This window comes from Rhinolophus sinicus, linkage group LG09, assembly GCF_036562045.2.
Source record: "Rhinolophus sinicus isolate RSC01 linkage group LG09, ASM3656204v1, whole genome shotgun sequence".
Lineage (NCBI taxonomy): Eukaryota > Metazoa > Chordata > Mammalia > Chiroptera > Rhinolophidae > Rhinolophus > Rhinolophus sinicus.
The window spans coordinates 92,074,631-92,099,514 of NC_133758.1; the positions used below are offsets into that span (position 1 = coordinate 92,074,631).

The 24,884-nt window shown below is 34.0% G+C and overlaps 1 protein-coding gene and 1 non-coding gene across 2 annotated transcripts in view; one reads left to right on the forward strand and one right to left on the reverse strand.

The window, feature by feature from the left end:
• ARL4A (ARF like GTPase 4A) overlaps positions 1-24,884 on the forward strand; it is a 611,358-nt gene that overhangs the window by 136,949 nt on the left and 449,525 nt on the right. The window lies entirely within an intron of this gene.
• On the reverse strand, positions 13,249-13,345 carry LOC141567026 (small nucleolar RNA SNORA76). The gene has a single exon (XR_012489425.1). It is a non-coding gene; the product is annotated as a small nucleolar RNA SNORA76 (small nucleolar RNA).

Genomic DNA, 24,884 nt, shown 5'->3' on the forward strand with positions numbered 1-24,884 from the left:
ATAGTGACTAATGCTTCTGATGCTAAGTAACTCAGTAATTGATAAGTTCCTACAAGCAACTTTGTAGAGCATCTCTGTATCTAAAATCAGCATTCTAAACTTGGGTTTGAAACTGATTACATATGCGATTCAGTGCAAAATTCTGATCTGTTAAAAAGTTATGGCAGTAAATATCACGATGACATATTTGAGTTCCCCAAAATGTATAAGAAGCATAATATGCAACTGGCCATATTTTCTTCTACATAGAATTCATACATAGAATTCATTTTATGAAGATACTCTTCTGAAATCTAATTCTTTAATACTCATCCAGTTTAGAATGGATTTAAGTCCATTTCTGATACATCATTTTTTGAATGGAGCATTTAGTCTGTTGCTTAAAAAATCCGGTGCTGAAAATATATATGTAACTTATATTATGTCCTTTTACCCAAACACTGTTAAGTTTTTTTCTATCAAGATTCCATTCTAGTTGCTAGGTGATACTGTATTAATAACAGCAGATTCCACAAGATACTAGCAATTAACCAAATTAAACAAATTTTCAATGAAAGAGTAGAAAAAGATTATGCTACCTTGATATCAGGGCCTCTTCCACATTCTGAGACTATCAACAATGCCAAAAAAGGGTTATTAAAATTGTGGATAATGTAATATATATATTGGAGTATAAATTTGTCAAACTATAAACTTGGGTAAAGAAAAAAATAACTTTTTCTTTAAAGTTAATATATAGTTGAGTCCTTATTTATTTCTGATGACAGAAAACATGGTCTTGGTTAATTTCTTATTTGTCTCAGTCAGTTTATGAATTTGGATGTGCCAAAAACAACTTTATTTTTCATGCTCACTTAATTCCTATTTCAGGTTTCTATTCTACATTTAGGCAGAAAATGTAGTCAATTCACATGTTATGGAGGTATACTTTGGGGAAGGCATATGCTTCTCAGTTCTCAGCTTCTGTCTAAATTGATATAAGTGAGATGTTCCATTCTGTTCGTTGGTGTCAGCCTCCTTTAAGTTGGCATATGGTGAGGTACACTTATTTCTTACCTGGGCTTCAGATTGCAACACCTGCTCATCTCAGACTTTTTTTTCTGAGTTGTATCTTTGATATGCCTTAGAATGCAGTGACCTTGTCCTCTCCTTTGATGGTGCAGCTTGTTCCCCTCCTCATCTTCAAGCCCACAGAAAATTCTGGGCTGTATTGGGCCATCAATGATCAAAGACCATGGAGAACCTTTTTAGAAATCTCTACTTCATTGCTTTTATTCTAGTGTGACATATGAAACATCTTCCAAGGTGTCACTTCCTAGGTTTCCAGAAAGATAGTGGACACTGTTCTTTTCTTTGACTAATTCAAATTTGTAAGGAATGCAGTATGCAGCTGCTGGTGTTTCATTGTCCACCTCCTTTCCCTCTGGGCATGATCCTGGGGAGTGGGGCAGTGTGCAGGTTTGCTTCAGAAACACAAGTACTGCTCTTAATATCCTGCTTTTTTTTCCTCCTCTATCCCCACTTAACATCATCATTCATCCTTCTCAAAAATGTTATATGTGCAGATATTTACTTCCTTTCATCTTCCATCTCTGCCAGGACTTTCACAAATTTTATTTTGAGGTGGAACTGTTGAAGACCGACTCTTTTTACTCCCTGTCTTTATAAGCTATGACCTCCCCTTTCTGGGGTGAGAAACCAACGTTACCTTAGCTGTTACCTAAAATAGGGGTCCAGTTATGATCCAAGGGAATTACTGAGGTATAATAAATATATGAATAATATGAAAATATTATCCTCACTACATTTTTATTTACAATTAAATATATTTAGTGTAAACAAGCATTTGTAATATTTATATAATCATAAAGTAATTAGGCATAAATTCATTTGGGGATAACACCAAAGTCTAAATTTAAACCATATCCTAAACGTGAGGTCCAGAGAAAATGGTTCTGAAACAGAAGTACTGAAAAGGAAAGTGTAAATCACACCACAATTGATCTCTTCTCAATGTTGTGTACATAATAAAAGTCAAATCCCAAAGTAATACAATTATCTGGCACATTTTCACATAGAAAATTTGTGAGTCTATGAGGCATACATACATCATTGAATTTCGTCAAGAGATTGTAAAGACAAGGTTGGTATTCTTTTGTTTGGTGGCATCTGTTATGTAAAGCAATAGGTACATTATTTAAGGCTAAATGATAAACTGTTTGACAAAGCTAGTAAAGAAAAATCAATCTTTGCTTTCAATTTCTTTTAGAAAGGCATTTTTCCCCTATCGTGTCATATGTCTGCTCACCATTGGATTTTTTTGTTAAGGTTTTTAGATTTCCACAATGATTACATTGTCGGGAACAGTAAGCAGCTAGATTAAAATAAATTGTTAATATTTTTTTCTCTCAGAAACTAAGGTATTTCTTTGCATCGTAGTGAACCACATTTTATGACAGGAAGAAGACAACAAAGATGTCCAAAGTTCTCAACCATCTTTACATGGTCTCATTTCTTCTTTTAAAATATGCCAAGTACAGTTCCAACTCCTATTTAGAACAAACCCTGGAAGTGTCATGTTCCCTAGCCCAAAAGCCCCTTAATATCCTAAATATCCAACGTTATTGAGAGACTCTTCCTTTTATAGATTTATATCACTTCTGTCAAAAGAAACATGAACAGGCAGTTCTTCATTCAGCATAGGCAAACATTAAAAATCGCATGCAATCAAATTGCCCAGAAATAGTTCTAAACTTTTTGTACTATATTCTTTTTTGCGTTTCTTGTCTTCACTTCTCTTTTTATTTTATTTTCTCTTTTTATTTCATAATTGCTCATAACTCAGCTTTGTATCCATCTGTGTTATGAACACTTATATCATTAAGTATTCTTCAAAAGTGTGATTTTTTGAAAAAAAGGATGTATGATACTCAGTTATATGGATGTATTGTGTTATTTTTAAACCATTTTCTAATGTATGATATTTAGGTTGTTTTTAACCTATTATAAATAGCACTATAAAAACCCTCTTATAATTATTTGTGTTTTCTTCTAATTAGTTTTTTTGAAGTAAATTTCTGGATCTGGAACTCCTGGGTCTGAGTTATGAGCATTTTTATGCTAAAGAATACATGTTAAGTTGCTCTCCAGAAATTTTATACTGGTTGAAAATTCCATAGGCTATAGTTACTTTAAGAGTTGCATTAAATAATCCTGCAGGTTTCCATTCTCTCTTCCAAAGGAAGAGATGCATTTATTAGGATTCGGTGGAATAATTTATAATAATTCATATGACATTAATTATCACGTTACATTAACCTAGACCTGACATCCTGTTGGGGGAGGGCTTTACATTATGCAAGGAGAGAAAAACAGAGAAAGAGACATACTAGTTTTTTGTGTCTGTATTTCCTAAGAAAATACAAAACTATTGTGGTTTAAATGAAACATATATGACTCATATATGCATATAGACATTTATAGCCCCAATCCATACTTTTAGCCTCCTGACATTATTCCAGAAATTTTCATCTATAATCACACAGAATTTCTGACTATTCTGGGAACAATTCACTTCTGTGTTTCTGCTCAGGTAGTTTATAACTCCTGGAATGCTGGTACCCAGCTTTACTATTCAGTGCTTAATTCACATCCATTTCTTTGGCAAAGCCTTCCAATACACGTAGCTCCCCCTTCAGCTATTTAGAACTAGCTGCTAATTTCTCTATTTTACATCTGATAATATCTTTCTTCTACCTAATTAAATACTGGTTTTCAAAGTTTTCCATAGCTAGATTATAATTTAGCAAATAAAGTATTAATCGGTTGTATTCACAACCCTGTCTAGTCCAAAGTTTTGTATGTAGCAAATATTTAATGTTAATTGAATTGAATTGAACTGACATATAGTGAGGAGATAATAATAGTATCTGCCTTATAAAATCCATCCCTTTAGGTTTCCATCTGTCATGCTGCAGGACTTGGGAACTAATTCCATATTGTAATACAGTGTAGGTTAAGGAATAAGCTTTACTGGGAAAGGTAAAATTTCACAAAGAAAAGGGAAAGTAGGAGTGTCCCTGACCTTCCCATCATGCCTTTGAGAGCCAGGCAAGCATGAGGCAGAACTGGTCCACAGCTGTGTGGGTATGTATTCTGTGGACAGAACTCACCCCCACTTCAATTACTTTTTTATGGTGCAGTCCTGAGAACCACCTTGTCTGTGGGCCAACGCACATCAGGCACCAGGAAGTCAGTTGGGGTACCAACTGTTTAATGAGTTACCTCGGAATGCCAGCTGCCCAGCACCAAGAGACTTTAGACAAATGGAATATTATGGCCCCTTATGCTTGGGGTAGGGAGACACTGTTCCCTGTGAAAGCTGAGTATAGGTGCCGCCTACCAACTTGAGTATGGAGAGAAGCACCTCTTTTTCTTCTTTAGCCTCCAAAAATGTTCCTTGTACAGGCAACTCAGAATGGGCTCCCAGGTCACTTTCAGACACCTGTGCTCATTGCTTTTTCAACCATTCTCTTTCATGTAAGATCACAACAAATTACCTTTCTGTTTCCCTTACATTTCTGTGATTTGTTTTTCCAGCAAATATTTAAGTGCATTACATGTTAGGTGCTGTGATAAGTAAGAGAACTAAAAACAACATAGTTTCTGCACGTGAAGGGCTTACTGTCCAACACAGCTCTGTTTTAATAGAATTAATTCAGGAAGCAAGTTTTGAAATAATTCTATTTTAGGCATACCATTTTATTTTTTCAATAGTAGCTTATTAGAACAGTTAACATGGAGTAGAAAGCCAGTTATGGTAGATAAACTGGCAATATTACAACTATCAATTGTGCTAAACAGGAACCTCTATGAATATACTCCATCTTTCTTGACAATTTAACTTTTTTCTTAAGGTCCTCTGTTTTAACTTTGAACTTATGCCTTCTACCTGCGGAGCGCCTATGTAAATATGTGAGAGTTACATAGATATATAGTTATTTTTGTAATGAAAACTAAAATCTTCAGTACATATTTACTCATAATATATCCATTTAATTTTCTCTGGCTTTCCAATAATTAAAATCAATTAGATGCATGAGGACAAGTTGTTTACAGTAATAAAACTTGATGTACTAACGTAAACTGCAGTGACGAACTTTGAACCTGTGATGAAATGTATTCACAGTCCTGGTGCTCTCTGTGGTTCCTGCCCCAGCTGCTCAGCTCTCCTTCCAAATATGGCAGACTGAAATGTCTGAGAAGACTTCCACCTCTCCAACCCCTACAGGTACTTCAAGAGCTAACTGAGCCCCATTGCCCTCTGGGTAGCAAAAATTAAGCCCCTTTTTTTTTTCTGTGGTGCAACACATTATTCCTGGAATGGATTTACTTAAAGGACATGATAAAAAAAAACCTGAGATATACTTGAGGGAAACAAAGCAATAAACAACACAGGTGTATTCTTACGGTCAAGATATAGAAAGTAGACTTCTAAATACACTTAGTGGATTTAGCACTACTTGTTTAAAACACTAAACTTTTGTGACCCCGTATTTTAAACTTGCCTTATTTGGAGGAGGCTACTCCTCAAATTCCCACTGTTTTTGAATGACTTTAAAATATGTTAGTCAACTGCTCCCATAACTTCCTGTGGTATATATGAAAGAGTCTGACAAAATCAGGAATAAGGATCTCTTTGATATATTCTAATTCTCTTCACCCAACAGGCTTTCTGTAAATGTTAAAATATGAGGGAAATATTGTTCTTATGTTAGGAAAATTGTAGTTTAAGATTTTTTTCCAGAGATACTGAAGTACTTCATAAAAAGAAACCTCATTCATCTTTATACATTTAACATTTTTAAAAGAACAGATCAATATTAAATAAGAAAAATTTTATTTCTTTTCACACAGGTTTTTTTTTTTTTTTAGACTCACTGTTTTGTACTTGGATTAAATAAATATAATAAAAAGTGAAGAAAAGTATACTTGTTAACACAATTCAATTTCTTTTGACAAAGCAAAAGATGAGATTTGGATACAAGAGGAATGGTTGACTCATTTGTATCCAGCGCCAGCATTGGCTGGGTACTGTCTGCAAGGTCCATCAGGGATTGCAGAGGCTTGTAAAAGTCATATCATGTCACTGATGAGCACCTGAGCCCACTGCTTCCAGACAACCACAGTGATGCTCTGGACTCTTGCAAATCTAGGGCTCTGGTTACAAATGCTCTTACCCACAGCACAGGATTGGGGGCCAGACAGACCAGGGTTAACTAGCTAAGTGACCTTAGACAAGTAGTTTTTCTATCTGGTCCTCAGTTATTTCAAGTATAGAATGAGAGTAATGGTAATATTTACTCATACATTATAGAATCTTAGTTAGGCTAATGCTAACTTAGCACTTACAGCTCTTACTTAGAGCATTCAATAAATAGAAGCTATTATGCTATGTTATGACTACAAACTCTAGTAGAGGTATGGAAAGGTATGAGGTTTCAATTAGGGGGAGTGAAAAACTGCTTAGAAATTTGGCAATGATTGAAAAGAATAGGATAACTAAATTTACTCTTTAAACACCAGAAATCGGCTCATAAGGAGGAATCCGGCAGGCTGATATAAACACTAAAATGGAAAGTTTAAATAGAATAAAAACTATAGAAGGATAAAATTATATTATCTGAATTAATATGTGTAAATCACTGAACTCAGCATCATGCCTTCAAATATTTCTTCTTCAACAAATATTAGTTCCATTCTCTCCCACCCCCACCTCTCTTCTCTAGGTAGTGTGTCTGTAGGAGGTAGGTATAAGAGGGAGACAGAACAGCCCTTGAAGAAAGAATTTGACATGCTTTACACTACAGTTGTAATTTTTCTGTAAATCTGAGGGTGTTCTAAAATAACAGTTTGTTCAAAAATACCAAAACAATAAAACCAAACAACAAAAAGCACTGTGATGACATATAAAAAACAAAATAAACATTTTTTATGAATGTATGAGCCTTCTGAATATAATAAGCTTAGGTCAACAGGTACCCAATCTTTAAAAGGAGTCGTCTTGACTCTTACTTACAAAAACTTTGCTGCACAAATTGGGCATGTCAAGTGAGATAATCTATAGACTATAATTAATCATGATGACACCAGTTTTCAAGCTAACCAAGTTATATTTTGTTTTCATATCAGGCTTAAGCCTTTTTATCATCTTTCTAATATCAGACAATTAATGCATTTACATGAGCTAACAAGTGATAAAAATGACTTTGCATCTTTGTGGTGAATTATAAGCTGAATTAACTATGTCTCATGTAGAAAGAGATATTGTGACAAGATTCATGAGCAATCAACATAACTCCCTTGAGAAAATAGGGAATGACATATTTAGAATCAATGGTTACACAAAAAATGGCTTGAATTTATAAATCTAATCTGATAGATAATGTACTGCTCTTATATACTGAACCGATCACTGCCAACATTACTTGAAATAAATGATTTTACACATTCAGATAGAATGACATAACTACTTTAGAGGAGTTAAAGATGAGTGTTAAGATTGTGTAAGGAACACTTAGATGAAAAATTGACACAAGGATGAACAATAATCTTCAGTGGTGACTTTGGGATCTGCATACTGCTATAAAATATAAGCTTAAAATCTTCAAATTTTAAAAAGGGATGAATCTGTGAGCAGCAAATGTCAGAAAACTACTGGATACCAATGTGTGTGGGGGCAGGGCGCATCACTCAAAATAATTAGGGGTAACAGTACCTGGTATTCAGACAGGGACAAAAATGTTTCTTGCCTCCACCTGTCAGAATGGAAAACCTCAACATATGCTTGTGAACAAGATCTTGGGTAAGGAACACAGAGACCGTGTCCTTATACAGAGAGTAGTTAAGGCCTGGAATGAGCACTACATCTAACAGACATTCAAAAAGTGTCAATGAAATTTGGTTTGGTTTGCAGTTCAAAAGGTTTTTGTTAAATTTTTTTTTTTAATCCAAAGTCAAAGTCATTGTACAGTTGAGTTTATTTTTGTAAGACAAAGTCATGTACATGTCAGTAAAATTATTAGCAAGGTAATGAAGCTAATACAGCTGCATTATAATGAAAGATATTTCGGTAAGGTGTTGGTATGCTTCTTTATCAGAAAAATGTAATCTCATTTCATTTGATATACATGAACTGGCATCTTGCCCTCAGGAAACCAATGACTTTTAGCTTGGCAAAGTAAATTCTGGACTTCATTGCCCATAACTGCCTCAGAAAAGTCTACATTTTAAAGACTGAACTTTAATAAAATAGATAAATTATCTACTATTATCAACATTTTTTTAAAAATGTTGTCTTTAGAATTAATACTTTTCTATATAAAAATTTCTATGTGACCACAGTAATAAATAAAACAGTAATTACTTTTAAGGAGTACTATTTCATATCACTGAGGAAAATATTTAAAAAGTTATAAATAAAAAGTCATTCAAGAAGTACCTTAATTTATTAAGTACTAAAACTATTCATAACATAGTGTCTCAGAAGAGTAAGCCATAACGTATGTTTTATGCTATTGTTTCATGGGTTGAACGTATGAAGAACAATTTTACCTGAGCCATGCTTAACATGTAAGTAAACTTTGTAAAAGTTCTAGCATGTTTGATATTATGTCAGCATGCAAGCTCATACTTGAATTAAAAAGAAAAAGCTGTTGCAGATGGACAGCAATTGCAATAAAGGATGTATTTACGCAACTTTCACATACATGTACAGAAATGGCAAATGATTTATTACAAGTTCTATTCCAAAATAACTAGTCTGATAGTAAAAGTTAGTGAATAGGAGTCACCAGTGTTAAAGCTTTCTAGTATATATTAGCGATAAATGGCTTTTAATTACAGAGTAAAACACACACACACACACACACACACACACGTTTCAATATATAAATGTAAAAATTTAAATATATGTAAAAATTTAAATATATATGTATATGTTTAAAAAGAGAAGTTGAAATCAAACATTAGTAAAAATTCTGACAAACACCTCTTGGAATTTGGAGAACATAATTTTAAGTCTATAGACTTTATTTGAAGGTGAATTATGATCCTTTGTAATGTTGGTAGCTAAATTTCCCATGGTTAATGGAAAATTCCATACAGTAAGAAGTTCTTAATTAAGCTTGTCTTAGTAATAAGTGGAGAACTGTGGAAAGAATATTATATATTTGTGTCTGACTATTTCTTTAATGGTATTTGTGGAGGCTGAAAAAATTAATATTTTTCCTCCTGCCTTCTCAGTTCTTCTAGCTGGGCTAATAATCAAATTAACAAAGACAGAAAAAAAGGAGAAAATCAGATTTTAATATATGCACATGGAAAATTCACAAATGCATGAAAATATTAAGTCAGTGAGGCAACATTCGGTGTACATGGTATTTTGGACAAAGGAGAAAAGTGGGGGAACAAGGATCTTTGATTTCAGAAATGAGATGGACAATTTACAAGTAGTTGAGGAAGAGCGGGACACACAGCAGGGAAATTCTTTCTAGACAACTCAGAAATAATGGTCTAGCTAACAGGCCCCCTTTTCTTCAACCATGCTTAATTCAAATTAAGCTAAGCCAGCATCCTAAAATTCCTTTCCTGGGGTAGGCCTTTCCATTTGAATCTCTTTGGTAAGAAGGGGGGAGGGTCAAATGTTCCTTCTGAGTCTTTTGTTACTTATTAAACATCTTAAAATCAACATCCCAAAAAGGCAGCTTCAGGGTGGTAAAACTTTTGTCCCTCTCATATTCCTGTAACAGAAAGTATGTGCAATCTTTTCAAGCACCCCCAGCCCTTATAGTATATTTACAGAATAGAGGGTTTGTTTTTGGTTTGGGGTATTTTATTTGTTGTTTGTTTGTTTGTTTTCCTTTTAACATCGTCTCTAGAGGCAGCCTGTGTTGCAGCTTGTTTTTCTGTTGCTAACTGCTGCTCCAACCCCACCTGGAGCCTTCATTGCCCACCACCACCTGGAACTTAGGGCATGTCCTTCAGTCTTTTAATGATGTGATTACTGACTTGCCCAATGCTAAGGAATGTTTCCTGAGATCTCTCTGTAACTGTAAACTTTGTATAAGAGTAAGTCACTAACTGCTTCCTCTCAGCATTTAGTGTACCATCTCCTGGCTCATATCGAATGTTTTTTCCTATCCTTTCTTTTACACAAGGATGTAAAATGAAGACTATAAATTGCCACCCCCAAGGAATATGACTGGTCAATAGGTGAGGAGGGGCAATTTTAGATTCTTTGGAATCCTGATATATTTTTAAGACCCTAGAAATAACGCTGTATTCTCAAAAGCAACCCAACCAATGACATGCATTAACTCACGATTAGTATATGCAAATGATGAATGAAAATCAAGCTGGAAATTCTAAATATCACAACTCTATTATAAAGTTGTCACAAAGCAGCCCATTCTTATTTTTAAAGTGCTAGCAATCAGGGAACTGTAGGAAGCAAAAGCAAAAGAAAGTTAATCGATTGAAAAAAATGGATAGGTGAAGAGAAGAAAGGGGGACCTAGAGGATGACATTCTGTGTGGCTAGCACTATTGAGCCAAGGCCACTTGTTTCCCCTTCTTGGTAAAATAGTGTCAGTGTCCCTGTCCCCCTCCCCCCCCACCAGCCTCTCTCTGACATTTCTTAAAGGTGATGAGGTATTAATGATATTGACATTAAGTTCTTCCTCTAGAATAAAATAAAGTACAGCTTCTACAGCCTTTGAAAATAAAATTAGCCCTGACCTTAACTTTGGGAGCCATTAATTCAGGTGATGAATCTACTAAGAAAGAAACAGCATGATGGGAAACCATTAGAAAAAAATACACTTTACCTATTATTTCTAGAATCATAGGTTCGTATGCATGAGACAAATGTTACTAAATAAAAGATGTTCTTTAGTACAAGAGGTGCTTTGGCATTAGATGTTTACCCGTATGTTATTGTATGGCTAATATCATGCATCATAAATATGGAATCCAAGACGGGGGAAGGAATATGGTTATTAATATACATGAGTGGTTAGGATCTTAGATCATGCTAGAATATATGCTGGACTTAAGATTTACAGCAATGTAAAAAATTTGGGCTTACTACTTCATTTCTTTATACTCACGTCTGATATTCATGTTAATGTAGGTAATTGTTATCAAGATACAAATTTTCTTTTATTGAACTGTAATTGAATATAACATTATGTAAGTGTATGTTGTACAACATGTTGATTTGATTCATTGCTATATTGCAATATAATTATTACCATAGCTTTAGCTAATACCTTCATCACATCATACAATTATTTTTTCCCCCCTTGGGAACAATTAGGATCTAGTCTCTTAACAACTTTGAAGTGTATAATACATTATAGTTGTCTATTATCATCGTGCTGTGCATTTGATCTCTAGGACTTACCTATTGGTTGTTAGTTTGTACCCTTAAACAACATTTCCCCAAATCCCTTAGCTCCCTAGTCCATGATGATTACATTTTACTCTGTTTTTACAATGTTGGCTTTTTAAAATTTCACATGTAAGTGGTATCATACAATATTTGTCTCACTTAGCAAAATAATTCCCTTAAGGTCCATCCATGTTGTCAAAATGGCATGAATTCCTTCTTCCTCATGGCTGAGTAGTATTTCACTCTATCTATATACAATAACTTCTTTATGCATATATAAACTTCATCCATTCATCCACTGATGGACACTTAGGTTGTTTCCATATCTTGGCTATTGTGACTAATGCTGCAATAAACTTGGGAGTGAAGATATCTCTTTGAGATAATGATTTCATTTCCTTTGGATATATATAGAGCGTAGGGTTGCTGAATCATACGATAGTTCTATTTTTAATTTTGAGGAAACTCCAAACTGTTTTCTACAGTAGCTGAATCAATTACATTCCTACCTACAGTGTACAAGAATTCCCTTATCTCCACATCCTTGCCACCACTTGTTGTTTGTTGATTTATTAATGATGTCCATTCTAACGGGTGTGAGGTGATAGCTCATGGTGGTTTTGATTTGCATTTCTGATTAGTAATGTTGAGCATCTTTTCATCTAGCTGTTGGCCATTTGATGTCTTCTTTGGGAAAACGTTCAGTTTCTCCACCAATTTTATCAGATTGTTTTTTGTTGAGTTGTATGATTTTTAAAATATTTTTTATATTAACCCCTTATCAGACCCATAATTTGCAAATATTTTCTACCATTTGGTGGTTGCCTTTCATTTTGTTGATGGTTTCCTTTGCTGTGCATATCATTCCACTTTTTGATTTTTGATTTTGCTGTCTGTTTTTTAGTTGTCTTAACCACAAAAAAACAAACAACAAAAAACAAACAAAAAAAATCATTGTCCAGTCCAATGTCAAGGAGTTTCTTATCTCTTTCCTTCTAGGAGTTTTATGGTATCATTTCTTATCTTAGTCTTCAATCCATTTTGAGTTAATCTTTGTGAGTGGAGTGAGTAGTCCGATTTCATTTTCTGCATGAGGTTATCCAGTTTTTACAGCACCACTAGTTGAAGAGATTATCTTTTTCTTATTTAGTGTTCTTGGCTCCCTTGTCAAATATTAGTTGACCTTATATGCAGGGGTTTATTTCTGGGTTGTCCATTTTGTTTCATTGATTTATGTCTATTTCTATGCCAGTACCATACTGTTTGAATTACTAACTTTGTAGCACAGCTTGAAATTAGGAGTGTGATGCTTTCAACTTTGTTGTTCTTTCTCAAGATTGTTTTGGCTATTCAGGGTCTTTTCTGGTTCTATAGATATTTTAGGGTTTTTTTTGTTCTATTTCTGTGAAAAATGCCATTGGAATTTTGAAATTGAATTTAGATTTCTCTCAGTAGTATAAACATTCTAACAATATTAATTCTTATCCATGAACACAGGTTATCTTTCCATTTGCTTGTGTCTTCTTCATTTTTTTTTTTTTTAAATCAAGGTGTTATAGTTTTCATTGTACAGATCTTTCAATTTTTTGCTTAGTTTTATTCCCAAGTATTTCATTGTTTTTCATGCTCTTGTGAGTAGGATAGTTTTCTTTATTTCTTTTTCAGAAAGAAATGAAATTTTGTTTAATTGCTAGTGTATAGAAATGCACCTGTTTTCTGTATGTTGATTTTACATCCTACAATTCTATTGAATTCATTAATTAATTGCAACAATTTTTTTTCTTTCTTTTTTTTCTGCCATGTCGCTTGCGGTTAAAAGGGCCACCGACGGAGAGCAGACAGCCCCAGTTATGCACAAGCGTGTGCTCTGGCGCTGCAACCTGACCCCCGGCACACAATTTTTTTGTTGTTGTTGAGTCTTTAGGATTTTCTATGTATAAAATCACATCATAAATAATGATAAATGTATTTCTTTCATTTCGATTTGGTGGCCTTTTATTCTTTGTCTTACCTAATTTCTATTCCTAGTATTGAAAAGAGGGTGAAGATAGGCACCCTTGTCTTGTTCCTGATCTTAGAGAAGCTTCCAATATTTCGCTGTTGATTATGATGTTGACTGTAGGCTTATCATATACAGCCTTTATTATGTTGAGGTTCATTCCTTCTATACTCCATATGTTGAGAGTTTTAACCACAAAAAAGATGTTATATTAGCCAAATGCTTTTTCTGCATCTACTGACATAATTATAATTTTTATCATTCTATTAATATCACATATCAATTTGTTGATTTGCAAATGTTGAACCATTCTTGCATGCCAGGAATAAATTCCACTTAATCATGATGTATAGTCCTTTTAATGTGTTGCTATATTATGTTTACTAGTATTTTTGCATCTATATTCATCAGAGATATTGGTCCATAGTTTTCTTTTCTTGTAGTGTCCTTGTCTGATTTGGTATGAATTTGGGAGTATTCTCTCTTCTTCATTTTTTGGAAGAGATTGAGAAGGATTGGAACTGATTTTTCTTTATTTGGTAGAATTTGTCGATGCAGCCATCTGGTCCTGGGTTTTCCTTGATTAGGGGGTTTTTGATTACTAATTCAATCTCCTTACTCATTATTGGCCTACTCAGATTTTCTATTTCTTCCTGATTCTGTTTGGATAGGCTGTATGTTTCTAAGAACTTATTGTCTAAGTCACCTGATTTGTTTGCATATAATAGTTCATAGTAGTCTCTAATAATCCTATATATTTCTGTAGTATCAGTTTTAATGTCTCCTCTTTCATTTCTGATTTTGAATCTCTCTGTCTCTGTCTCTGTCTCTCTCTGTTAGTCTAACTAAAGGTTTGTCAATTTACAACTTCTTTAAGGGGAACTTTTATGATTACTTTGGATTAATTGTACTTATTCCATTGCAAAGTCTCAGTTATAGTGTATGCTCCAGTACAATGCAGTTAATACTTCTGTTTCTTCCTTAGTAACTTAGTAACAAGGATGATACAGTACACAGAATACACTCAACAAATGTTGGCTCAGTTTGTTCGTCTTTGTTGATTCCATTGGATAAATAAATTGCCTCAGCATTTCTGTCGTGAAACATCTTCATTCCCCTTCTAACTATATTTTCATTCTTTATTTTGGTCCTGACTATGGGAGTCATGTGCCTTCAAGAAAAACAAAACATAGCATTTCTACTCAGGAGGAGTTTGAAGGTGGCTCAGTACTTCCATTTTGTACATTGTGGATAGAATGTTTTACTCTTTTCTCCCCTGCTAACAAGCGAATTTTTGATTAAAAGTTTTTGAAGTAATTCGCCCTAGTGAATTCTAAAGACCATCAATAGCACAAATGTGTGATGATGGCTATGCTTTAGTGAAAATATATACAATGAATTTTTTGACAAAGCTTTGATCCTAATATTAGCATGCCCATCATTTTTTGAGGTGATGAGAATATTCTAAAATGACTGTGGTGATGGTTGTTCATACCTGTGAATATAAAACAAAAAAACCAAGAAACATTGAATTGCATTTTGAGTTGATTGTATCATATGTGAATTATATCTCAAAAATGTTTAAAAAATAAAGTTAATCCTTAGCTTGTTGTCTGAGATATAAGTGAAATAATGTATGGAAATTCTTAGCACTATGTCTCAAACATAACATGAACATAATAAACACCGTTGTTACTACCTCTTAACTAAGCCGTATAGGCATTGTAAACTGTTTATTCTATTTCTGGTTTCTCTCTTTTATCTCTCCTCTTCCTATGTTCTTTCTTTTATCTCCTCTATTACTGTATCTTCCTCCACAGTGTCTTATCTAGGGACACTTGAAGCCATGATCTGCCTTTACTGAAGCTTCTCAGTAAAAAAAAAAAGAGTGCTCATGACCCTTTATCTTGACCGCGGATATGTTTGTTTAAATTATAATAAAACTAATAATTAGCCATGCACAGCTTTCATTGATTATTAAAAAAGGGTAGTTTTCCTATGTCTTTGCTTTAAATAAGATGAAGAGAAGTTTTTTGGGTTTATATTTTATTAAGGTAAACTTACATTTTTCACCATAGCTTTTACCAAGAAAAATAACCCAAAATTATATGTGCAAATTTTTAATTGTTTTATTTTCCCTTAAATGGTATTTACATAGTTAATTTTGATACAATAGGCTATATATGTTGCAATTATAATACTATAGCCATACTTTATCTGGAAGAGTTTAAAGGCTAATAAAATTAATAAACTCAGACATATTTGTGCGTGTCATACTTATTTCTTATTTAAATTAATAAATATGTAGGAATTTACATAATTTCACATATTCGAAGGTTTTAAAAATTATTTTTTAATAAAGCATGTTCAATAACTACCAGTTAGTAAAAATAAATTCCAGAATGGATATTTTAATTTTTGTTGACAGTCAAACCTTATTAAATATTTGGAGAAAAAGTAATTTTCCTGTAGTTCTATATCAATTATTTTGAACTTTTTTTTTCTATGCTTAAATGTTAAATAGATGGTATATTTCTATTTTGTTGTTTTTATAATTTTCTATATTATCAACTATAGCTTTATTTTTTAATTTTTTTCTTATTCAAATAATAGGTTGAAAGCTTACAGAAAAGTATTTATTTCAGTGGTGCTAACTTCCAAAATACACAACAAAATATGACAATAAAGATTTTGTATTTTTCAGTGAGTTTGATCAATGCAAGCAATAAATCTACATCATTTAAGACAGGTTCTTCACGTAATTGACATAAAAGCCGTTACTTCTCACCTTGACAGACGAAATTGCTAAGCATCTGGGGTACCCACTGTGGCTAAGCCTGTGTGCAGCCCCAGTTTCTTCTCAAACATGGTTTTCTGGGCAGCCATTACCCATCAAGTGGAGTAGGCAAGTGAGGGGAAGCCCATATACCATCCTTTGGATGTCAGATGAGCATAAGTCTTGGAATTATAATTTCTTTTTTTTTTTCCCACTTCAATGATAAGGATGAGTTATCCATATGAACACACAAATTCGGTAACTACTTTACTTGTTCATAAATAGAACTGAAGAATCCACCCACATTTCAGTGACCTCCAGGAATTTGTGAATAGTGTATTACTGCACTAATTATCAAGAGGACAGTAATCTTCCATATATACATTTGGACTAGAAGTTTCAGATGAACAGAACTAAGTCATGACTCCTCTCCTGTACCTAATTATCAGGTCGTTTACTATAAATAAACAAACATAATCTATGAAGGAAAGTCTGTTCTTCGGAGCACAGTGGCCAATCAGACATGGATAAGGATTTGCTTTTCAGTCTTCCCTTAGAACAAATATATTGCTTCACTTTCCTGGGTGATTGGGTAGTTTTGTGATATGACATAAACAAGAGTGCACAACCATTGCCCCCCGCACCCCCCCCCCCACATACACCATTTAAGTGCCACGATGATTATTAACAACTTTCAGGAGTTGTTGTTTTTTAAACTTGTGTTATTTTGAAACACAATTTAGCTTCTGTTCCTCTCCTTTGCTGTGGTATTGTGTTTCCACTTCTGTATATTAAATCTCTTGGAATGTGGAAGACAATTCTGTGCTGTCTGTGAATAAAATGGACTTGCTTTCCCTGTTTGAAGAACATGGGAATTGGCAGTGAGATACAATTTACTTAATGAACATTACAGTGGAAATAGTTAATTTACTTTCAGGACAGAATATCTTATCTTACCTTTAAAGCTTATCTACTTGGAGTCTTTTAATCATGATAAAATTTGGAAACTCAATGTAGATCTTTTAAGGAGAAACATGCTGTAATTTTGTCAAAAGCTTGAATGTTACATGTTTACTCAAATGACTTTTTAACAAACTATGGTTTCATTTGTAGAAATTTCTGAAGGAGATTATAAGGACTTATAAATAATATTGTTTACAGGAATGAAATGTCATGCAGGGCCATTTCCTAGCACATTAAATTGAACCAGCGGACAATTTCAATTTTCCAAATGATACTACATAGTGATTTACTAACTCTAGTCTTTGCATCAAATGTAAATGGCCTGTGGAAAATTGCTGGCTAGTCTATTTGATAGGACACTTAATTATATGGTTCACATTTCTTAAGGTCCATTCTCCATAATTATCTTAGTGAATATTTCCCCCATTTTGTTTTGCATATAAAAGATGTGTAAGAATTCTATTATTATTTTTCATAGTTCAGATTCTTTTGACTTAAGAAATAGTTATATCCAAATGGAATTTAAATTATTATTACTTTTTAAAAAATGGAATGCCTTAACAACAAGTTTTGACCATTATTTGGACCCTTCCAAGTTGTAACTATTGATATTTCACTTCTGGGGTGGGGGAAGGTACATAGATTAGAGGAAAGAAGAAAGGGAACTGGAAGTTACTGAGGGTTAACTGAAGGCCAAGACTGCTTATTTCTTTGATTCTCACAGAGAGCCTAACCCAATGTTGTGAATATAGCAAGTGTTAATCCTTTTTTTTTTAAAGACTAAATGATAGTAATAGTGACCTGCTTCTAAGAAGCTGTTACTTTCTTATCTTCACTTATTGCATGTCCCAAATGGACATCATAATATACTGTTCTAGCTCACTAGGTTTTTTTGAACTCTGAATGGGAACAATGTGTAAAAATCTTTAAGAATATAATAAGCCACTTATACTAGACAAATAGAAGTCAGGTGCCATTTTTATTACATCTCTTTAGATGAGTCATAATAGATTTGACTGAAAGAGCAAAACCCAAAACTTTAGTTATTCATTTTATTTCAGTATCACTTTCAAAAGATTCAAAAATAAATGTATTTTTAAGAACATAGGGGCTGTTATTGAACTACTTATTGTTTCATGTATATTTTTGTGTGTGCAAAAATTCATGTAATATTTAGTTGGATATTTTGTTAATTTGGTTGTCAATATATAATTTTTGTTTTCAAACAATACTTTTGAATTGTGTTGTTTTCCATTTTCTAGTCTGAAATATTCAAAACAAAACATCAATTTTTAATTTTATACAGTGTTTCCCGAAGCCATTCTTTCTTTTTTTCTTTTAATTAAAGGAAAACTTACTTCAATTAATACTTGAAAATCAAATTACATGTTGGTCTAAATTATGAAAGCCATGAAAGGACAGAATGAAGTCTTGGTGAATCAGCTCCCTTATAAAACTCTTGACAGTTTCCTTATGATCCTGATCCCAGTCAGCATTGTACAACCTTTTCTGTTCTTAAAGCAGATCCAAATTAAAATTCAATTTGTATCACCTAAACCTATTTTTGTTTCCTAAGTGGGAAGGAAGAGAGGAGAGAAAGCAAGAGTAATAGAGACAATGTTTTTTTCTGCTTGTCACATTTTATTCCATTATTATCCTTTTTTTATAGTCCTCTCTTTTACTTTAGGACAATTTTGAAAATTGCTTTTCCTGGTATATTATGAGGAGCAGGGGTGAGCGTGAAAAATACACCTGATAGGGAGGGGAGAATAGTCTGCTTTGGAATGTCTAACCTTTAAGATATTAGGCTATGGGCAACTGTCGTCACCTTTTCCTAACTCTTACAGGTGAAAAGTGATATCACATTGTGGTTTTAATTTTGGTTATGATTAATGATGTTGAGCATCTTTTCATATGGCCGTTGGCCATCTGTATGTCTTCTTTGGAGAAATGTTTATTCAGGTCCTCTGCCCATTTTTAATCAGATCATTTAGGGTTTCTTTTTTTCTTTTTCTTTTTTTTTTTTTTTTGGTGTTGAGTTGTATGAGTTTTGTATATATTTGGGCTATTAAACCCTTATTGGATGTATTATTAGTGAGTATCTTCTCCCATTCAGTAGGTTGCTTTTTTCGTTTTGTTGATGATTTCCTTTGCTGTGCAAAAACTTTTTAGTTTGATGTAGTCCCATTCATTTATTTTTTCTTTTGTTTCCCTTGCCTGAGGAGACATATCTAAAAAATATTACCAAGAGCAATGTGAAAGAGTTTCCTGCCTGTGTTTTTTCCTGGGAGTTTTATGGTTTCAGGTTTCACATTTAAGTCCTTAATCCATTTTGAGTGATTAAGTCTAAAATGTATTATTTTTAAGGTGCGTGGGGGGGAATGATATGGCATGGGTAAAAATCACATTTATCAGTAAAGTTTAAAAAATAAGGTTTGAGAGTCATAATCGATACACATGATTTCTAGCATAAGTAGAACTCCTGTTTCTTGAAGAGTCAGATCAGGGGAGAAATCCCCATGATCACTAATTTCTGGCCTCGTTTTGTTCTCTGAGCAGTGTCTTTTGATTGCTCTGGTGTGTCCAGACTTCCTCATAGAGGAGACTGAGCTCCTTCTTCTGAGGCATGCAGTTAGGGAGATCAAATGGTGTGTACTTTTTCTCAGTTATTTGGGAGGCGGGTTTGATTCAACAAATATAATATTTAATACTTCCTATGTATCAGGCTCCATGTTAGATGCTGGGGATAGAAGAGTGAACAAGGAAGACATAATCATTGCCTTCATGGGGCTTACTGGGGTTTTAGTCATCAGCTATACTCATTTGAGATAACTGGAGCCTTGTGGTGTGTGAAAGAACTGTTGTCCCTATTGCCCGACTGCCATCATGCCTGGCCAAATACACCCACATTTACAGTGGGTACACAGCTTAGGTTCTCTCTCTGGTCTCTTATTTCATAATTTATTGAGCCAATAAATTATCCATTTTCAATAACATATACTTCGAAAATGGCTGCTGATCTAGCATTGTTAGGGCAAACCCAAGTTTTGCTAATGGGAAATCTAACCTTAAAATCTCTCCTCGTAGAGCAGACAATACTTTAATTATGCTGTAAACTTGTGTATAATTGACTTACTGAAGAGTGCATTGAGTTTTTTATTTTATAGTTTGTAATGGGGAGTTATGAGCTAAATATTGACCTGTGTTGCTTAATTGACACTTATTCACCTAAATGAAATGATTCTCTAATTGGCTAGAGATCATGTGTCACTCAGAAGCAACTGTGATAAATAAAAATAGGTTTCCCACACGAATTTCCTGAAAATCTTACAGGGCAGTGATCAAGAAAATGGCTCTTTAGACAGATAATTATAATGGTGAAGAAACAAAGCATTTGTATATTAAGTTATCAATATCTATGAATTTTAAATGTCAGTAGTTACTAAGATAAATCAGTGTTGACCTGCTATGAATCAGATAAAGATGTCTAACAAGAATCAATGTTATAAAATGCTTATAACTTTCCCATTAGGACAATGTTTCCAGGTATTTTCTGAGGATCAGTCACATCAGAATCACTGGTGTGTGATTTATTTTATTTTATTTTTATTAAAAATGTAGAGCGCTTGGCCTAACACTATCCTTTTGAATCAGGAACTCTGGAAAGTGAGTCATCTGTCATCTGCATTTTAAAACACATCTTCTGAGCCATTCTTATGTAAACTAAAATTTGAGGATTTCAGTTCTAAATCTAGGCGACGTTTTCCTACCTGCAGTTTAAAGTAAGACATACTCTACAAAGCCCTTGAGCTTTTTCCCTGTAGATAGCAATGAAATGGAAATCTGTTTTCCACTAGTGTTGTGAACTAGACTTATTCTCTGGATTCTTGCAGCCAATCCACACAAGCCATGGGAGCTCTGGGCTGGTACCTCCCCCCTTGAAATTGTAGGATGGTAATATTTCTTAGAGTGTGTCCTGCAGTCTCCCAGCATCAAAATTCACTCTATGGGCCAGGTGAAAGCAGGTCTGGAAACCTACCTCAGACCTTCTAGATTAGGATTAGGATGTTTGATAAAATCAGAGCCATTTAAAAAAAAAATAAACTCTGAATGTTACTTTTATGCACATATTTGAGACCACAAATGTTTCCCTATTAGTCAGTCTATATTTTTAAATCTTTCGATTAATTTAATCTTCATGAATTTCATGTATCTTTAATATATGAGATCCACTACCCTGGTATGTGTTTTCACGGCTGCCAAGACATCTTTAAGACCAGTCCTGGGATTTGGATAATGACTGCACAGGAATGAACTGTTTTAAATTTTCATCACCTTCATCTCCTGTTCTTCTCCTGCTCATTTGAACTATTGTTGCCTGATGGCATTCTGGCCTTTCAACCTTGTACCTTTATATTTACTCTCTTACTCCTCTTCTTGATAGGGCATATTCCATCACACCCTGCATAACGTTGTTTCAATTGTGAAAATTTTTCCAATATCTGTAGGCAAAGCATTTTTTTTTTTTTTTGCTATTGTACTTGGCCACTATTACTGTAAGTTCATAATGACACTTATAAAATTTTACTCTACTTATGAAAATCGTTCAAATTTCTTTCTCTCCTTAAAGAGTTTCCCCAGGACATAAGCTGGATCTCATTCCTTTTTGTATGCCTTATGGTGAGCAGCACATTGCATGGCATGAATAACTCATTCCACGTGTGCATCTAAATTAAACTGTCCTTGCTTCATTCAGAAGACTATATCCCAGAGATGAGATGTCATTTTAAAACGATTTCTTCACTCTCTCACTAATGACTTAGTTAATTATTTTCCTTGACTAATGGAAAATTCTTTTGCCCCATCTTAGGGTTCTGTATAGAATACATAAAAGGAAAGTAACTTCTTACACATTTTCTGTTACTCATGTTTTTATTTCAGGTCTCTGCTTGTAGAAAATTAAGGCCTGTGCTTGGAACATGTTGTCAGTTTAAGGAAAGCCAGGTGAGGCAAAACACATTGGCCATCTTTCAAGACATTATAAAATATACCGAGAAATCCCCAAATTTCCAATGAATGACATTTTGTTACCGTTTATAGATACTAAACTTAAAATAGCAGGTTTATGTTGCTATGTATACCTGCGATTGATCAGTTTAATAAATATGTGAGAAAAATTAAGAAGAAAAAATACAGACGAAGCATTGAAATTTATACATTTAAAACATGTCTGGCCCTGTGACAAATGATATAACTCAACAGCATGTAACTTTTTCCATTTTTTACCTGTACATGTTGAATTATTTCAGATTCACCCTAATGAGTAATCTCATAAAGAGCCTTCCCAAAGTTCCGCCAATTTTAGCTTATCTCTATGTTAGGGGATGTAGAGTACTGAGATAAATTCTAGATAGCACACTGGAAAGTACACAAGATTTTCATTTGGAGACCTCTTGCTTATATTTCATATTTTCCAATTTCATGCTGTGTGAACTTAACTTATCCAAGGCTCCATTTTCTCAGCTATAAATCTGGGGCAATTGTAAATCTTTCCTCAAAGGGGTGTTTTGTGGATTAAGTAATAAAATACTTGTGAACCCATCAGGGACCTTCACAGCCTGGTTTTCCTTAGGCAGACTGAAGGCTGGTTTGTCTTCGAGTTACTGTGGGAAGAGGTTATCCTTTTGGACCCTTATCTGGGAAAGGGCTGAATTCCATTAATTACCTGGAGAGCATTAATTACCTGGAGAGTTTCATTGCTCTGCTGAATTTTCTTGCAATTTGATTATCATCTAGCATGCCGTTACTTCTCAGATATAACAAATTGTTCAAAAATGTCAAACATCTTTTAGCTGACCATTACCTGGGACTCTTGTGCAAGAAAAACTTTATGTTGAATCAATGTATATTTTCCAGAACAATGAAATCTGGCAATTAGAAGGAATGTTGCATCAGACTCTAAGTGTTTCTTTGTTTCATAATTGGCTCTCACAATCACAGGAACATTGAATGTGTCCCCTAAAATAGTTAAAAAAAAATAAAAAGCAAGATTCCAATATCAGCTATGTCCTTTTAGTACTTCACAAATGGCTGCACTTTGCACCCATTTATCATTCTTGTTCTGTGGCTTAATTTAACTTATTCTTCAGTTATATTAGTAGATTGGTGCAAAAGTAATTGCGGTTTTTGCAGTTTTTTTTTTTTTTTTAACCTTCTAAACTGCAATTACTTTTGCACCAATCTAATATATATTCAGTTAACTATAATCTCTAATGCCCTTATTAAAAGAACACTGAATTAAGGTAAACATGCTATTATTACATGTTTCATTTAGTTTATTTCCTAGTCCTTCAATTAATGTAACCCTCATGAATTTTACTTTTTTTTAAAGCAATTTCAGATACTCTTATGTTTTTATGCTTCCTTACCATTTAAGTTCCAAGGAAAGTATTTCTGTACCTTGGTAGCAATTCCTTACTGACTGCTCCTTACCCCGTTTCCCACTGAGAGACTCACTCACCTCTGGATAGTTTTGAATGTTTTTCTTGCCTTTATCAACAATTCCTTCTAAGAGTAGTAATTATGTTCTGTATTCTTTTGTCCTGTTAGGAGCAGTGTTTTCTCCTTTCTCATACTTGCAGTTTCTCTCCTCTTTTGAATGATATAATTAATTACATTTTAAATGCTTAAGCAACGTCTATGTAACAGTAAAGAGGCAAGATGCCGTGGGAGCATAAAAAAAAGTTTTAACTGTTATTTCTACTATTGATCATCAGAATTATTTTCCTAGTCTAAATAATCTCTGGGGATTAGATAAAACTCAATACAGGTAGCATCAGAAAAGCATATGATTCCCTCCCCCTTTCCCATTATGAAATTTAGCATTCATAAAACTCTTTCACCTCTACCCAAGAGAGTTGAAGGAGAACTATTTTATATATTTGGAAAATCATAATACCAATGTTTTCAAAATTTAGATGGTGTGTTTGGTAACCCAAGAGCTGAAAATGTTGGAGCGATAGAACCACTGTTAATTCAATCTGTGAAGAATAAATTAGAATACCGAGTGATTACAAATAGGCTAGTTTTTCTATGACAAAAACAAATGGTCTTTTCAGTGTGGATTTGCATGAAATGCGGATCAAAATAACATGTTGAAGAGGCTCGGCAGGAGTCTCAGAAATGGTAACTAAAGAGGAAGAAGAGCTATTCAGGACAAGGGCTGAGGGGTCACTTAGCTACATCATTATTTGAGTGTAGGAGGGACTGGGGGTTAGGATCCGACCACATACACCACAGTGTGTATTTTAATTTTACATTGGTGATGATGATGGTGGGGTTAAATGTGTGTGTGTGTGTATATATATATATATATATATGTATTATATTTTTCAATATGTATTGTTAAACAAAATTAGTCCTGGCTGGCTAACTTGGTCAGTGGAGCAAAACGATTGTAGCTGTGGTGATAAAAAGGACCAGCATTCCTCAGCGCATGGTCCAAGGAGCAGAGCTGACTGTAATCCATTCTAGGTGAACAGATGACCCAGGAAACCTTTGCTAGACTAGAGGATAATGAGCGCTGAGGCTCAGAAACGAAGAAGCTCCTAATGCACACAGGTTCCAGATGGAGCCTTAGATGGCACCTAGGATCTCCCTGATCTTCTGTGGGCCAGTGACAGGAAAGGGGGCTAT